Source organism: Diuraphis noxia, unplaced genomic scaffold (genome assembly GCF_037042655.1).
Source record: "Diuraphis noxia isolate RWA-SAM2 unplaced genomic scaffold, SU_Dnox_SAM2 contig0003, whole genome shotgun sequence".
Classification (NCBI taxonomy): Eukaryota; Metazoa; Arthropoda; class Insecta; order Hemiptera; family Aphididae; genus Diuraphis; species Diuraphis noxia.
This window is the reverse complement of record NW_028301713.1, coordinates 10,631,639-10,650,840: the sequence shown is the minus strand read 5'-3', so window position 1 is coordinate 10,650,840 and position 19,202 is coordinate 10,631,639. Positions and strand designations below refer to the sequence as shown.

At 32.4% G+C, this 19,202-nt stretch overlaps 1 protein-coding gene and 1 long non-coding RNA gene across 2 annotated transcripts in view; both read right to left on the bottom strand.

The window, feature by feature from the left end:
* Positions 1 to 19,202, bottom strand: part of LOC107165601 (neuroligin-4, Y-linked-like) — a 354,388-nt gene that overhangs the window by 103,155 nt on the left and 232,031 nt on the right. The gene's annotated exons all lie outside the window — the stretch shown is intronic.
* On the bottom strand, positions 4,740 to 6,858 carry LOC149056703 (uncharacterized). Its single transcript, XR_016190751.1, has 3 exons — positions 6,052 to 6,858; positions 4,998 to 5,255; positions 4,740 to 4,908 (listed from the first exon to the last, which is right to left on the bottom strand). It is a non-coding gene; the product is annotated as an uncharacterized LOC149056703 (long non-coding RNA).

The following is a 19,202-nucleotide window of genomic DNA, read 5'->3' as shown; positions in this document are numbered from 1 at the left end:
TATTATCAATGTAATATATTGACGGATGGACAAACAATATGCTATATTATATTATTTTGATGATAAAAGGGCGTCGTGATGCGGCTGTATAATAATATTAAAATACATTTTAAATCGCATATAATGCAATTATATTAGATATTATTAGGGCTAGGAAAATGAAGCACTAAAAACCTACAATAAAGGAATTAATAATTGACAATAATGCTACAAAAAAAAAAAAAAAAACCATTTTAACTAGGAAAATGCAACTATAAACGACTTGAACATTTTTAAGTTTAGCTGAAATATATTTTTGATATCAAAAAATTATTTATTAAACACATTTGTATATGTTCAAACCAATTAGTTCTAAGAAAAACTAAGCACAATTTATAAATATTGAAAAATAAATTTAAAACGGTTTTATTAAATTTAAGGTACCTGTTTATTTTATAAATATTCAGTAAGACGATAAGATATTTTAATTTTCTTTGATATTTTGACGAAATATATATAATAAATAAAAAATAATTTAGATAAATATGTACGTAAATGTTCTAAAAATATTATTAAACAAGCGTATAGTTAACAAAAGCTCATTAAAAATCTAATAAACTGACAAAACTAAAAAAGCAGTTATTTACGAATATCATAAAAAAATTTAAAAAAAATTGCATATTTGAATTCTGCAATGAATGAATTGAATTTTTTGTTTTTGATGTCCTGGAGTACTATGAAAGATAATACAAAAATGCTACAAAATCCTAGCTCTAGATCTATTATAATATTATATACTCGTCGTAACCATCGTGTACATTGAAATAATAAAATTGCGGAAGCAATATTATATATAAGCTCGTTTGGAGAGAAATAGAACAATATTATATTATTATCTCATAAACGGTTGGTCGATTTACACATAATATCTCTCATAGTATAATTTTATGTAAACCTTTGTGTGTGTGTGTGTGTGTGTGTGCTATAGCTCTTGATGCGCAAGTATCGTGGAATTTTTACTGTTTTTATTTTTATTTTTTCCAAAGCTTAACCGTCGCACAGTGTCTCAGACCAAAACGAGGAGATTTTTTTCCTTCGAATTTCCTATTGCAACGTAAAACGTTATAGTCTCCACGTTTACAATAACGATTTCACGGTGGCGACAATAACGTCGTTGTCATCACCATCGTCTCGCTGTAGTATATATTCAAATTACTCTACCGCCTTATGTGTTTGGATGTATATTGGTAATGCATATATATATATATGTGTGTGTGTGTGTGTGAGAGAGAGAGTGAGTGTGTGTGTGTGTGTGTGTGTGTGTGTGTGTGTGTGTGTGTGTGTGTGTGTGTGTGTGTGTGTGTGTGTGTGTGTGTGTGTGTGTGTGTGTGTGTGTGTGTGTGTGTTATATTGGTACGGAGAAACAAAAAACTAATAATAAAAATCACAAGACTCGGTACTACGTTATACGTGCCGCATGCAGTTCCCATAATATATAGTTGTGGTCCACGGCGTGTGTCAAGATAAACAATAATAACACTTAAATCATACATTAAAAAATTTCGTCGGATTTCAAAATCGATTCGGCCGCGCAGGCTGCGCAGGTTAATATAATAATAATTTTTAATAATATTCTTCGAGCCTTTATAGGTTATACGAGCAAGAACATAACGTGCGATATATACCTACAGCAACGATGACGAATATGGTTTCATATTGGTGAACGGGTCTCGTTGACAATTCGCCGTCCCCCCCCCCCGACTAACTGGTTATAGAAGGTAGTTTAATTGTGTAGAAAATAAAAATGTTATACCGAAACTCATTTTTAGAATAGTAAATATTCTGGTAATCTCATGGTCTATATACATATAGTTATTATTTAAGACACTCTACAGAGTAATGTGCGGCGACCATTTCTTCTTCTTATTCGTGCCTGTATATTCGATTCACCGTCGCTCGCACGGACCGTCCTCACTGTGACAACGATATTATTATTATTTAAATGTGTACTTCTAATATGTATAACACACCCCGTGGTAATTGTGTAATTTTATTTTTTTCAATCCAGTCATGTGTGCAAAACACGATATTATTCTACAGCGTTAAGTCGGACGCCCTGGAAAAAGTGCAACGGGATAAAATTTAGTAAAAAATCGAAACCGCCGTCGACCGAACGTCGCTCTCGTCACGCGCAGATCAGGGGCGTCTTTATGGAGGCGTCTTCAGCCCCATTGCCTCCACCCTGAAGTCCAAAAAACTTCTATTAAGTCTGTTTGTTATTATTGATTTACTGATCAAGTCGCGTCTCAATCACTGCACAATAATTATACGAGCCCGAACGAGCTAAAAATGTTTTCGAGAAGTTGACCTTTATTGACCACATTTTCCAACTGTAGCAAAGATAAGAAATTATAATTTAATATAATAAGTTATATTATTATTATTATACATATAATATGATGTTGTTTCTTCAGGAAACTCAGGTTTTCAAAAATAACGAGAGCAGCGTGTTTCTGTAATTCGAGTTTCATAATTTATTAATTATACAATGCTATTATTTTATTATATTTACATTTGATTATATTACCTGTAATTAGAGAAACGACATTTAACGTTATTAATGCCTTCCTTACAACTTACTAGGTATACAAAATTACAATTAATATTACAATAAGTTACAACGCACTTTTAAAGTGTTTTAGTAGTTTTAACCTTTCTTTTCTTATCACATAGGCATATTCGATGTGATAAGAAAAGAACATATGATTTAATCTTTATTATCAAAATATACTAATGAATAAGGAGACTATAGTTTTCTTTACATACATTATTTTATTTAGTTTTGTGAAAACATTAAAAAATTAAAATTCTGTACTTAATTCCTAATCCTTGTTTTTAATAGGCTGAATTGTGGAATTTTCGTCGGAGAAAATACCTCAGCCCCCTCCCAAAAAATATATATAAATATTCCTCTGGCTTAGGTATATTAGTATATTATAATAAATGATTATCATTCATATGATATCGATCCGGTGTGTGTGTGCAATATTGTTATTTGCTCGGTCAGATGCATAAAAATATAATTGTCCAACGAGCCATATTTTATTATTTCGTTATATATTATGCATAATGATAACAATAAATTATTGCACCTTATTAGCGAACGCTGTACGACTTGACATATATCGTACTGACATAGTAAAATATTATGTAAACGTTAAATATTATACCTACTAATGTAAATTAATAATAATAATTATGGTCTCGAATCCGTCCCGTCTCGCGTTGTTTATTCTGTTCTCGGGGGATTAGTATAGTTATAAGAAATAATTAATGTACGAACATTTGAGATAATGTAAAATTAGGTAGGTAAGTATAGGTAACCCACGCACTATGATCAAAGGAGAAAAATAAACATTAAAAAGGGGGGAAAAACCCATTTACCAATAAACGGGTTAATTACTACCGTCGCTGTGGCTATAATAATAATAATAATAATAAATACAATGTGAAAAACTCCAACTCGAGGGGTTTGCGGCAGAATTAGTTAATAATTTTATAATTTACTATAAAATTCGTTAAGAGGAATACTTTTAAAAATTTAGAACAGGTCCTACGGTTTTTTGTATTTTTTACTTTACTAAAACACTCGTTTTAGTTATCTCGAATTTTGAACAGCCAAACTGATTTTTTTTCATTGAGATAGCCATCATGGCACAAGGAAACGTTCCCTTTTAAAATGATATAAATCATGCTATCTTTCTAGAGGTGGTGCATAATATGTTCACTTTTTCTGCTGGCCAACGTCTACGAGACTGGTTGCAGGCAGACTATTAAATAACGCGAAAACGGCCATTTTGAAATTATAATTATATAAGGCGGATGATCCATTTAAGTGTATACAATTATTATATTTCAAAAAAATATCAACTATTTTGGAAGTATTATTTTCACATAATTCGATCGGATATTGCAACACAACATTTTTTTAAAATAGAATAATTTTTTTTACAATTTTGTACGTTTTTCGTTTTTGAAAGACTACTAATTATTAAATTCAATATTCATGGTAGGCACTTGAATACATAAAAGTCCATATTTCGTACGAGTAGTTAATTGGGTAGGTAGGTGGTAGTTATAACTTTATTAGAAGTACCAACATCAAACAAAGTTTAGACGAGCAGAGTAATGAACCATTAATTTGTGGGGGTCCTTTGTGCCATTATAAACTTCGCTGATCTAGTCTTTAAATTAGTAATTAACAACTATAAATAGCAATTTGTTTGTAATTAGATTATTATTTATTGAAATGTGACGAAAAATAATTTTATTCGAAATATCGAAATATCAAATATCGTAAGACGTTTAAAAAAGTAAAAACCTTGAAACAAACAAGAGGAAAAAATGAAAATATTTTTGAATTAACCAAGTGTGGTTCTAAAACTATAGCTCGCGGAAATACCGTGTGTTGCTCTAGGTGATGCTGGCACACAATACAAGAATCGCTCTGTATACACAATACGTACATTATTATCACTTTGTTATATTAATATTATGTCTATATCAACGGTGATACAATAATATACACAATGACGATAAAATATCGTGACCTCAGATCATTTAACACATTGTAAATTGTATATAATATGATATATAAGATAACGAAGGTGTGAGATAAATGACCGTTAATCGCATACAAGGACGTTGCCGCGTTACGAGTTTGTATATAATAATAAAAGTATATACATATTATACTCGTATGTTTCTCCAGGTCCTTTGCGTTAGATAAGGAAACGTTTTCGACAAAAGACTTAAGTATCCGCCGATAGGTGTTCGATCGCGGCGTTTTGTTACTTTGTTTCGTGTTGTTGATGTCGTTGTTCTGTTATTTTTCTCGCGCACGACGTCACCAAAGCAGCGAACAGCGTGCTGTGAGTATGACAAAAAAAAAAAAAAAAGTAAAAAATACTTATCGGCTAAAAAGTTTGGCGAGAAAAAATAAAATTGATAACCCTTACTCTGCAGCGTGGGCGATTTGTGCGCGTTGTCTCGAAACCCGTACAGTTGCAACGGGAATAATAATATGCACAACCGTATACCATTTACCGGTTTCTAGTTATACGCATCATGCAGGTTTCACTCGGTGTGGTGCAGCTCACATTAATGTAAAATAATAATAATGTTAAACGCTCCTGTGACGGCGGTACAGGTATAGACAGACGTTTGGCAAACGACAATTTTCAAACAATCATCATCATTGAAAGATTTTGGAACGGCTAAAATAATATGAAAATATCATTATTGAAATATAATATTTAAAATCACTTTTTCGTGGAATGCCGGAGACTACAATACGCTCTTGTACACGACGTTATGCAACATATCGTTTTTTATAAATTATATCATCGTTATTGTAATATGATAATATACGTACTGCCGCCGGTGGCAGCGGGTTGATTATCGTCACGCCCCGTTCAAAGAAACGCATTATTTTTCTCTACTCGACTTGACTTTATCCGAAGAAATGTATGTCGCTCGCTCTTTCTCGGAGTCAAGACGTCACGGTTCGTCATTATTTATTCGCCAAAGCCGCAAAAACGTCCGAAATAGCATTTCAGATTACGGGTTTTTTCCCCTCGGAAAGTTCAACTGCAAACGTGACAGACGGACAGACGCGCGAAAATAATAATTATCATCCGCTGACAAATAATGCACTATAACATTATATCGTCCGAATAGCGTAAAAATAAGTACGTGCGTAATACATCTGCGGTCGAAAACTAACGAGAAAAAAAAACGTCATCATTAGTATGTCCGTCGTGACATATAGATATTATTATCATTATTTAGTCGCGTATCAGTGTGGAATAATCATTGTCCGTGCGAGGCGTAACGAAAAACAAGTTTTGACTGAGTCGTATTCAGCAAATTTCGCCAATAATTTTTACAGTTTTCATAATATTATGTTTGATATTTTACTGATGTCCATAGCACGAGAGGCCAACGCAACATGATGAAAAACAATATGACGAAGAGCCGGAAAACGAATAATAATAACTTTTGTTTTGTTACCTAGTGAAAATGTCAGGACCATAGAATAGGCGAAACTCGTAATTTCACCAGTTCTCGGCCGTTGAGCGCGATCCGCTTGAGTCTATGACGCGAATCGCAGTTTGGCCACCACTGGTCGACATAGTCCTATATTATATTATAGCATATAATATTATCGTAATGTCGATGCGGTTTCGCCGTTGAAATTTCTTTTTGGTACAGTCGTGAGATTCGCACAAGGTAATGGATATCGTCGTGTATGCTGTGGGTCAGGTCAGCCGAGACTTCTGTCGCCGTGATATGTTAATATTATGAAATCAAGCGGAACATTAAACTCGAAAAGTACAGTGTAAAATATCAATAACGAACGCGGTACATCGGATGTTCAAAAAACAAAATGAAAAATACGTATACACGCCTCGGCGATATCAACCGTAACATTGGCAGCAATAATAATTATATTCTAACATCCGGTGCGCGTTCGACTGAGATATACGCATTTGTTATTGCGACTGAACGTTTTATATTAAAAAAAAAAAAAATATTTCTCTCGGTATCCATGTGGTATATTATTATAATATGACCGAGACATCGTCGCCTTTTACATACGTCGAAACCAATATTTGCGGAAACGTAACGTCAAATACACTTTACAAATAAACGATCGCGTGAGTCTTATATTTTATACAAACCGGCTGAACTGCCACCGCCGCCGCCTCCGTGGCATGACGACTGCAATAACACTATATCGTCATCATCAATATTATTATTATCATTAAATATTATTATTATTGCGTTTGCGTTTGCGTTATACGCGGTTCCGGTGCTCTAGAGTCTAGAGCAGTGGTTCTCAACCACCGGTCCGCGATAAAAGGAACGCAGGTCCGTGTTGTGTTGTTATCTGATCTATTTTTGGTGTAGCGTTGGGAATCGTGTAAGGATATTAAGAAATTTTGTTCAAATTTTTGAAAAATGGTCCGTGGTCCAAACCAATAAGCCATTTTGCGGTCCGCGACTGCAAAAAGGCTGAGAACCACTGTCTAGGGGTAGGAAATTAATAATTTAATTGTTGTGAAAAAATACATCGAACCTCCCAATAAGAATCCTGTGCACACAACTCATCATGTTGGTGCGAGTGTACGCGGAAATGGTGTACTCTGTGCGCGCATCAATAGGGTTATAAAATGTGCATAATATACAGCTGAGGTGTGCATGTCGTTATTTTATTTTATATAGTCATGTCGCGAATACTCATCGGCTAAATAAACGGCTGGCACTGATACTGCTGCAATTACATATGTTATCATCCTGCGATTACGGAGAATGTGCAGTGTTGTTATTATCAATAAAAAACGAAGTATCGAGCGTTTCAAATCATGGGCGTCCCCAGATATTTTTCAAGGGGGGGGGGGCAAAATTAATTTAAAAAATACATTTTATTCATAGTCAATTATTATGTTTCGTCATTATTACAATTATGAATTAAAACATTACAATTAGGTAGGTATTATTATTACAATTAAAACATTAAAAAACAATATTATACCAGCATTTTACCAATTGCTGTGGAAATAACATTATTCCAGGGGTGGGGGGGGGGGCAAATGCCCCGTATTGCCCACCCCTGGGGACGCGCATGTTTCAAATTGAAGGAACGCTCCACACAGCGAGACCTCTTATACTCGCATGGACCGACCATAACCCATTCGATACCAAATAATCTATTGCCACCGTAGTGATGCGTAGTAATGCAGCCCGTTTAGTTTAAATACAGTGAAACCTCTCTATAACGGAATCACATGGGACCAAACATTTTTCCGTTATAAATGGTTTTCTAAAGAGATAAAAATTGCAAACATTATTTGCACTGGGACTATTGACATTTTCCGTTATGAGGAGGATTCCATCATTTAACAGAGGGTCCTTTGTATAGATGTTTTACCGTATTTGCAGAGTAACTCGGTAACCGAAAAGCGCCACCTATCTTGACACGGTGGAAACCTGAAGAGGGCCACGGTCTATGAGCGCGACTCGCTATACATAATATCGTATATAACCGTGTGACATGTCATAATATTATTTCTATTGTTTTCAGCGGCCGTGCGACGATGGCGGAATCGAAGAGCTCAGAAAATTTCAGCTTTTCGCGTTTTCGACATGATCATAATATTGAAACGAGAGTGCGTGTGTGGCTGGGCCGCGAGGAACCATCAACCATTGTTGGCAAATAAAACAAAAATATTATAATAATAATAATAATATATGTCACATGACGCTCTATAGTGTGGGTCCTTCAACGGCGCCGACGACCTCTACGACGAATTCGCGTATTTTTCGAGTAGTTCGTATTTATTACGATATTGCGTGTAGTACCTACGCCGCGTCTACGTCGATTGGACTGCGACCGACGCCGCATACTTGTGCACAATTTCATATAACGTATTATTATTATGTTGTATTATTCGTAGTTTCCGCGTGGCCATTGTCCCGGGCCAGCGGGTCCTCCGTAACAACTAACACGGTTTCGCAATTAAGTGCGATATATACGCGTTCAGCTGTCACGGCGATGTCATGTTTATTATTATATTATTATTATTCGAGTGCCGCAGCCGTCCGCGCCAGAACATTATTTACATAAAATGATCGAAAGCGCGAGACCGGTGCGCTTTATCGCCGCCTATATAGGTTGGTACAACTACGTGTATTATGTGTGTGTGTGTGTGTGGGTGGGTGTTGTGCGGCTACATGGTAATATGGTATACACAAAATATTATGTACCTATATAAAACTATATTATAATAGTGTGTGTGTGTGTGTGTGTGTGTGTGTGTGTGTGTGTGTGTGTGTGTGTGTGTGTGTGTGTGTGTGTGTGTGTGTGTGTGTGTGTGTGTGTGTGTGTGTGTGTGTGTGTGTGTGTGTGTGTGTGTGTGTGTGTGTGTGTGTGTGTGTGTGTGTGTGTGTGTGTGTGTGTGTGTGTGTGTGTGTGTGTGTGTGTGTGTGTGTGTGTGTGTGTGTGTGTGTGTGTGTGTGTGTGTGTGTGTGTGTGTGTGTGTGTGTGTGTGTGTGTGTGTGTGTGTGTGTGTGTGTGTGTGTGTGTGTGTGTGTGTGTGTGTGTGTGTGTGTGTGTGTGTGTGTGTGTGTGTGTGTGTGTGTGTGTGTGTGTGTGTGTGTGTGTGTGTGTGTGTGTGTGTGTGTGTGTGTGTGTGTGTGTGTGTGTGTGTGTGTGTGTGTGTGTGTGTGTGTGTGTGTGTGTGTGTGTGTGTGTGTGTGTGTGTGTGTGTGTGTGTGTGTGTGTGTGTGTGTGTGTGTGTGTGTGTGTGTGTGTGTGTGTGTGTGTGTGTGTGTGTGTGTGTGTGTGTGTGTGTGTGTGTGTGTGTGTGTGTGTGTGTGTGTGTGTGTGTGTGTGTGTGTGTGTGTGTGTGTGTGTGTGTGTGTGTGTGTGTGTGTGTGTGTGTGTGTGTGTGTGTGTGTGTGTGTGTGTGTGTGTGTGTGTGTGTGTGTGTGTGTGTGTGTGTGTGTGTGTGTGTGTGTGTGTGTGTGTGTGTGTGTGTGTGTGTGTGTGTGTGTGTGTGTGTGTGTGTGTGTGTGTGTGTGTGTGTGTGTGTGTGTGTGTGTGTGTGTGTGTGTGTGTGTGTGTGTGTGTGTGTGTGTGTGTGTGTGTGTGTGTGTGTGTGTGTGTGTGTGTGTGTGTGTGTGTGTGTGTGTGTGTGTGTGTGTGTGTGTGTGTGTGTGTGTGTGTGTGTGTGTGTGTGTGTGTGTGTGTGTGTGTGTGTGTGTGTGTGTGTGTGTGTGTGTGTGTGTGTGTGTGTGTGTGTGTGTGTGTGTGTGTGTGTGTGTGTGTGTGTGTGTGTGTGTGTGTGTGTGTGTGTGTGTGTGTGTGTGTGTGTGTGTGTGTGACATATCTACCCCGACGAAATGGTTAATCCCGACTTAGACCAGTGAGGCAAATACGGTTTTTCTTTTCTGTTATTCTTGCCTTTTTTCTCCCTCAGAATTTTACCACGTTGACCCCTCTTATTTATTTCCTCCACATACATTCAATAACACACACACACGCGTAATTAAATATAGCTTTACCATCGCCTTAATTATCCTATTAAATTTGGCATTAGACGAATAGGAATTCCAATAATATTTATACTTAGGCTGTTATGTGATTATTATATTGTAATATATAAAAACAAATACTTTTTAATTCTTCATATAATTCTATAGTAATATCAATTTTTTTTTTTTTGAAAGCACATAGAGGACGTGTCAACAAAATATTGTTTTTTCATCATATTATCTTTTTTAAACCATGCGTTTTTATTTAAACACAATAAAATAGCACTTTGGAACAACATTAACTTTCAAAATGAGAGGTGCAAGTTCAAACAAAATATGTGCTGACTGCTGAGTTTATTTTGAACAATTTTATCAAATAAAACACACACACACACCGTTTATATTCAATATATACTATATATGTATGCAGTTTACTTACAGGTGCACAAGAAGTGTTGCATGCGTAAAATACAATACAAATTGTAAGTCATAAGGATATTTAACAGTCTATAGTTGCATGTTCCGCAAAAAAAATTCAAAAATATGTAAAACGGATGTACCGAGTATAATTATAATAAACTAATTTATAGAGTGTGTCTTATTTTGGGGACACACGGTATGCTATAATATAATAATATCTAATATCGATTCTTTATTATTTTTCTTTTTTTCAGCGAAATCTCCGTACAGTTCTCAAAGCTATAACAGACCTATGTATAATATATACTATATATTATATAGGTATATATACAGGGTGTCCCGTGAGGATTTACCCATTGCAATATCTCCCGAAATAATGGTGATATCGAAATCCTGGTTTTGTAATAAGAATTACAATTATTTCATATTTTAATGTTTTGGTAAAAAAGTTAAAAAATATATTTTTTATTTAATTATTTCCAAAAAAAAATAAAGATAGCCATTATTTTTCTGAAGTTATTGACGTTTCAAAACTTTATTTTCATTAATTTCCTGATTTTTAATATTTTTTTTAGTTACCAGAAAAATTGCGAATTATTTAACACCGTAATGTTATCATACATGTGACCCGCCACGCCGCGCGCATTCCCATACAACCGGCTGAATTATACCATTCGTGTTCCTAATAGTTATAAATTATAATCATATTTTATTTCTTCAGAACTAGAAAAAATATTAAAAATCAGGAAATTAATGAAAATAAAATTTTGAAACGTCGATATTTTCAGAAAAATAAACTCTACAAAACGGCTATCTTTAATATTTTTGGAAATAATTAAATAATAAAAAATATTTTTTACATTTATTACAAAAACATTAAAATAAATTAAAAAATGAAATAATTGTAGTTTTTATCCCTGTGAATCTTATTATAAATTCAGAATTTCGATATCTCAATTATTTCGTGAGTCATCGCAATGGGTAAATCCTCGCGGGACACCCTGTATATATTTTGTATTTTTTCGACTCGCTGCCGAACGCAGACTTAAAGTTCGCGGCAGGACGCGTGAAATACTCGTATTTGTGAGAGTATACGGAGGGTTTGACACGCTCAATAAACGATTAAAAAAAAAAAAAACCGTTTATTTCTATGTAACTGCAGCAGTGATACGATTCGAATTTAAATGTCCGTTTTAACTTGCTTTTACTACAAACTACGTACTAAAGTATAAACTCAAATATACATTATTAAAACGCTGCGCTTTGAGATGACGCATAAATGCAATTTTCGATGCTATTGCGAAATGCGAATGGATAATGGAATCAGGAATATAATTTTTTTTTCCAAGCAATTTATTGACGCGTCAATTTAAAAATAAAAGGCTTGAAAAATGTTTTATACATTCATACATTAATCGGATTTCTAAATAGAAAATTTAACATTTGGCTTAATTCTGCGGCCTCTGATAACTAAACAATTAATATTGTGTTGAACTTGAAAATTATTTTCATAACGGATGGTTTTAGTTACTCAAATTTAATATTAACTTCTGTTGCAGTCAAAAGTTCTATGCATGGCTGGGAATACTAAATCGGTGTGCATTATAATACACACTTGTGAAAATTAGATTAAACACTAATGCAGGTAAAAACTTTTTGTGTTTAGTCGCTCATATTTTCTTAATTATGCTGGTATTACGGCGTACAGTGCCCGAGCAGTCTACGAATCTAATAAATATAGTTGTGTCGCTACAACGATGTGAAGTTTATATTAATTATATTTAATTTTGTATTTTGGACAAATATAAATGTTATTTTTTAATTAAATATATCATCCAAAACTTTAACCACTCTAGGTTATGAATACCTTTCTATTAGAGAGTCAAATATAGTAATCATTTTAATTATTATAAAATGAAAATATGAGACCTTTTTGTGGAAAAATCAATAGGTTCACTGCCAACATAAATGTAAGTTCTGTGTTATAATATTATGTTTTTTACTCTTTTAACAATAATGTCAAAGAAATATGTTAAACATTACTTTTTTATCACATTTATTATTATAATAGTTATTACTATAACTTATATATTTTTAATTAATTTTAAATGTTTAATCATGGTAGGTATATAATAAAAATGCATAAAATTATTGGAAAATTATATACTTTTTTTATCATTACGAATTATTGATATTTAATTAAAACGTTATATTATTGGTCAATTAAAAAATATTTCTCAATTAGGTTCAAAAATTTTAGCGATTCTTTATTTTTTTTTTTGATATTCTATGTATTTTTAAATTGTATAATTTGATTCTTCATTACAATGAGAAAATATAAGTTAGGTTAGGATAGCTATACATAATACTGTAAGATCAGAATAATATAATTTTTGTTGTAATTTCATTTTACAATTTATTCTTCCTTGGTTGTAAAAATTTATATACCTACTGGTGTAAAAGTACTAGAAATTATTTATAAAAATGTACAGATATTTTTTAATTATACAAGGCTAGAAGTTTTTCTTTGGAATTAAATTAACTATTTCTAAATTAATATACTATAATATTGTGATGATGAAAATGCGTAATGTTATAATAGTGATAATATAATATAGTATTTTATATCAACATGTAAAAATCAAAAGTTGCTGCATAATATGACTAAGTTATGGTTATTATAAAATTAAAATCAATTACGATATAATTAATGATCAAAACGTTTTGAATATAAAATAATAAGTGATTATCTGTATTTTATTATGAAAATACGGTAGAATATTTTATATCATATTCTCACTGCAGTCATTAAATGCTATCAATAGAAACAAAACAAAATATATAATATAATAACATGCAAACGTTTGCAATTAAAGTACATTATCCTATAGCAGTTATCTAAATGATTATTATAATAATCGTAATAATAATAATAATATGGTAATTAAACGAATAATAATATAATATACAGAATTTACACGTTTTCTGTACATTTTCAGATGTTGTGGACTATGTGAGATAAAAATCAGCACACATGATATACGTTAGTATACTATACTGGTCAATATGAAGAATTTTAGAAACCGGTGGGCGGTGTATCTTTTATAGCTGGTATAGGTACTATCGACGATTATGGATTTATTGAGGGCCTGCAGATCGGATCGGTAGCTCGCGCGATGGTGGTTAACTGACTGTTGTAATAATAGGATACTCGAACCGCGGTGCAAACGATTCGATTACTGCACGCTCAGGACGATTTTATATTCTATATGTTTGTCAGCCATCGAATTATTCCGGTCGGAGGCGATCCTTTGCGTAGGACACGCGCCACGAAATTCGCATACACCGCTTTTCCAGCGGTCGTAATATTAATAATAGTAATAATAATAATATGTAAAATTCCGTTTTCGTAATATATCATAATTTTACACGACGCATGCGCATTCATCGTCGGTACGTATATAGTGTAGCTATAATACTTCTCTAAAATATCGAGTTGGGTCCACGGTTATTATAAAGTTGTTAAGAAACGGTATACGAATGGAACCGTTTATAACATCATACGTGTATAATAATACAAAGAAGAAGCGCATGATGAAAAAAAATATCAATAAAATTATCCTATTTCTAACCAATACTAACCTTATAAATAAATTTTAACATTGTATATAATATATACAAGCATATATACTACATATAGTATATGGAGCAGGATATATAGTATATATATATATATATATATATATATATATATATATATATATATATATCCGTATATTTTTAAGACCCTAAAATTTGTAAAAATTGTAATTAACCTTTTTTTTTTCCTGTTCTAACTTTACTTATATCTCTTTCAGACTGTAAACCTACTCCAGGCTAATGACCGGCGATGTCCAAGCCATATTTCTAATAAAAAAAATTAAAATAATACAAAGTTACGCACGACGCGAAGAATAAACGGACAAAATATGTCTAATACGTACGATAGTGATGATGGTTATTATAAAAGGATAATTTGAACGGTGAAGTATATTATACAAAATGTATGATATTTTAAGCCGTGCGGGTCAAACGCCGAATTTCCGAACATTTATTTTCAGTGATGATTACCCGCAACTATATACTCGCATCGAAGTACGCCGTACATGTTATTATTGCCACATAATAATATGCCGTGCGTTATCGGAGACAAAAGGAAATTGATTGTTATGTAATGTCGCGAAATATTTTGTGATAATTTTTTACGTCGCACGAGACACAGGATCAGATAAGTGTCCGGCGAGACGTCGCGTGAGTATAAAACACTATTAACGGTTCACGCCTCGAATTGATAGTGACTGACAGTAGGGCTGCACGGTGTTTCGGATAGGCCACAAATTGCTTCGTCGCAGACGCGAAGTGTGCAGGACAGAGAACCATTGAGTGATAATTTAAATGGATGAGAAGTGAGACTGTGGAACGGTCTACTCGGCAGCGAGAAAAGTCAATTATGTCTTTTCTCGAGGGCTTAACGGGTCTGGGACGTTGAAAGCTATTTGCAACAAAAATTTAAAAAAAAAAGTAAAGTTTTAATGTGATTTAATATTATATACGAGTTTCTTTTAGACCTGACGTAAAAAAGAAAAAAAAGAAAGAAAAGAAAAGCTATACCACCGTTTTCATTGCACAAATATTATATTACCGTAAATCTAAAATAAAAAAAAAAAAAAAACATTAAGTCAAATTTAAATTATAGTCAAGAAATTTTCTACTTTTCATAATAACAACACAGTGCGACCCATAATGTATAAATGTAACGACCAATTTACTTTGTAAAGTTCGGTCAATTACGTGTCTGACTTTTTTAAGTGTATATACCGGTGAAAAGTCGCTACTTCAAAGTTCAAATACGCTCACCTTATACCTACCTTCTTAAAAAATTGAACGCAATAGTATGTAACATCGATAGAGTTTGTGAAAATGATAATATAATAAATATTATATTATTATATTATGGCGTATATTAAAGGGTCTGCATACAGTCATGAATAATGTATATACGATATACATTTATATATATGGAGAGGGTTATTTGCTTGTATTTTGGCTCACAACATATTTTCATATTTCCGTACACAGATGACATCTATATCTATATTTCAATCCGTATATATCGACGTATCATTGTAATCGTTGACCGTATAGACGACCGTTTAAGGCGATTTTGTTATTGCCGAGTTTTGACTGTATGTTATCAAAGATGTCGTCGATTGAATGGAATTGAAAAAACAATCGTCATGACAAAAATCGTCTTGTATGCGACGCGACTGATATCGTGGGTGAAAAAAGCGGTTTTGTTCTGTTGTTCTGTTATGAATTCGTATGATATAATTAAAAATCAAACTAATTAAACTGCGGGAATCCTTAACAAGGCGTGTAACTGAATGACATTATGACGAATGAAATAACTTTTTGTTATAATTTATAATAAATATTTTTAAAAAATTATGATTTATAGACGCTCGTGCTACAGGCACAAGATATAAATTTATCTGATTTCTAATCTTATTAAAATAGTCAAATATTATTATTAATAATCATACATTTATGTTACTATACATTTCTAAACTATTTATTTTTCGAAATCCAAAATTTCCCTGAAATTTCATAGTTAATTATTAAGTTGATAATATGTATCTTATCAATATTTAAACATTTCAAAACAAAAAAAGTCCAAGGCCACAGTGTTTAACACTGGAGGCTGTGTGTCGTTGATACATTATCTTATCGCTTATTCGACATTTTTCTGAACAGGTAATTGTGAAACGGAGATGCTAAACTTATTCCACCAAACTTCGTGTTTCTCTTTAAACATGTAATAGTATGGATGTAAGTTAAATTATCATTCACAACAAGAGACAAACTAAATTATTTGGCCAAATATAGAAAAAAAAAAAAATAGAAAATTATTACGCTGTTTGATATTTCTAAGACATCTGCCAACGCAGGTATTTTTAATTCTCAATTAAATATCAGTTTTTCTATGCTAAAGCAAAAATATTAATAGCGTACGTAATATAATATTATATTCCGTATAAGATACAATATTAGTATGATAATTAAAAATAATTAATAACAATAATAATCGAGTGAATATTGTAATACAGATTATGATAAATTATTATATAAGGACGTTCATACGAGGCGTTTTCGTATGCCTCATTAATATTGTTACATTCACCTTCATACAAATTAAAATTTATAATTATACTGTGGTGATTTCCAATATTGTGTTGTTATCATTGCCGTTGACTGGTGGATAATAATATTATTAATATTATTGGTATAAATTAGATGCGGTTATTGATCAAAATATAAAATGCATAAGATGACGCGTCAGTGTTATGTCGAAGTAATTTTCAAAAATGATTAAAAATACTGTAGAGAGAGCCTACATAATATATATATAATAATATCGCAGAGATAACTTTTTACTCTATTGTGCGTTTGTTGCTCATATTTATTCAAATCGCGTTTTTTTTTCTTATTTTCTATACACACAAGGTGATTTGCCAACCATGCTCCCCAATCATATTTTTATAATCCTACAAACTATAACCTAGTAATATCATATAATATTTAACCTATTCAAATTCTGTGTCTTCTTTATCATTTATTTTAAATTACATTAGCTGTTTCGTTCTATGGTGACACAAAATGAATTATTTTTTAACCACAAATCAAATTTATTCTAGTGAACCGTTCATCAGATGATTATTTTGAAAAATTAGATTAAATCGAAACATTAATTTAAAACATATATCTATGAATAAAATTAGTCCATAAATATATTTTCATCACTCTCGTAAATATTACCCACCTGAGTATAATATTTATAATACTAGATTTAATTAATTAGGTAATAAAGTATTATGTTATCATAACAACTTTATACATTATAATATATAATAATTATATTATAATCTTGCACAGCTATTTCTAATGAGCATAATAGCTATATTTTCCTTGGTATTATTTTTTTTATAACTTAGAAACTACTAGATAGAATTTTGTTGAGATACATACCATTTTTTAAAATAAAAATTAGCTGTCCAGCCGATTATTTTACATTAACACGGTTGGTTATCATTTGAAAAAAAAGAAGTTTGCATCGTCACAGTACTCACCTGAAATATTATAAAACAAAATATTAATTATTGAAAAATATGGTATTGTTATATAGAATGTGTAATTAAAAATTACAGTAATTGGAATTTGAATACATTAAAAACGAAAAATGGGAATGATTATGTTAAAAAATTATCCGTATAAACTATATTATATAGGTATTATTGAGGTTTGTTGGTTCATGCAGCTGCTGTGCTTTTTAACTACCACAAAAAAGAAAAAAAATTTTCTCGATGAACTGTTCAAACAGCACACATCATTGGAAAAGCCAATAAATTCACCACCACTTCTTACAGAATCCAAAAGAGAGGAAAAGTTTTTAAAGTCATACCCGCTTAAAAACTCGAGTTGTTTTCGCGTCAGTACCACAACATTGTGCACAATAAGTATATTATATATATATATATATATATATATTATTATTATAAAATATAATATCATTTATTTAAATAAAACGATCTAAACTTATAATGTAACTTATCACAACCGACGATTTTATACGATACCAATGAGTTGCCTATATTAGTTAGTATTAACTACTTGGCCACGTTCAAACACGAACGTAAAAAATGAGTATAAATAAAAAACCCATCTTGTTTTAGATTAAATTCATCGTTCATAAAAAGCACTAAATAAATTGCAATATCGGAAAAATATAAACCAATTTAATAATTAAAAAAAGGAATTAAAAAAAAAGTTTACGGCGATCTAAAACCATCGCGAGTTCATGTATCGACGTGTTGATAAGAATATTATATTGACTATCGTTTTAAACAACCTTAATACGTAAACGAACCTATATTCGTAGCAAATACTATTTATGTCCGCTGAACCAGCGTAAATATATTTTAATATTCATTCGACTCATTAAGAGTAGTGCGTATAGCTAGCGAATTAAAAACGATAATATCATATATTTTATCGAACATTATTGGAGTGCATGACGCAGGTGGTTGACTTGACGTGATTTTGATTACCTACCTGCAGTTTCTTATTTGTTATCGCGTCCCAAAGGGATCTCTATGTTACATCTCAGAAATTGACTATCGTACAGAGGGCAGACATTAAGTACAAATTCACAGTATGATACCATAAGTATGGTCTTTCGAACCGTGTGACTGGTTTAAAAAATAAATAACTATACTCGAAACGATGACAAATTATGATTTTATGAATATTAGATTTTTTTTTTTTAGATTTTTAGAAAACGCCCATGCCATTCGCTTTGAATTGTTAACAATTGAAACAGGAAATCGTGATTGCGTTAGTGTATCTATTGACATAAGAAATACATAAATGAAATGATACAGACAAAATAGTACACTAAACTAATTGTAGTCATAACCCTACACGAATGTTTGTCATTCCATAATGTAAGACATTTGTCGGAATATTTATGTACAAAAACGTGAACATATATTTTAATCAACGCGAATAATACAATAGACTTACATATTATTATTTTGAATTTCGTTGTCCTTTAACCTAAATATTTAACCATGTTTTTTACGCGTCTTTCGATCCTAAGCGGGTTTTAA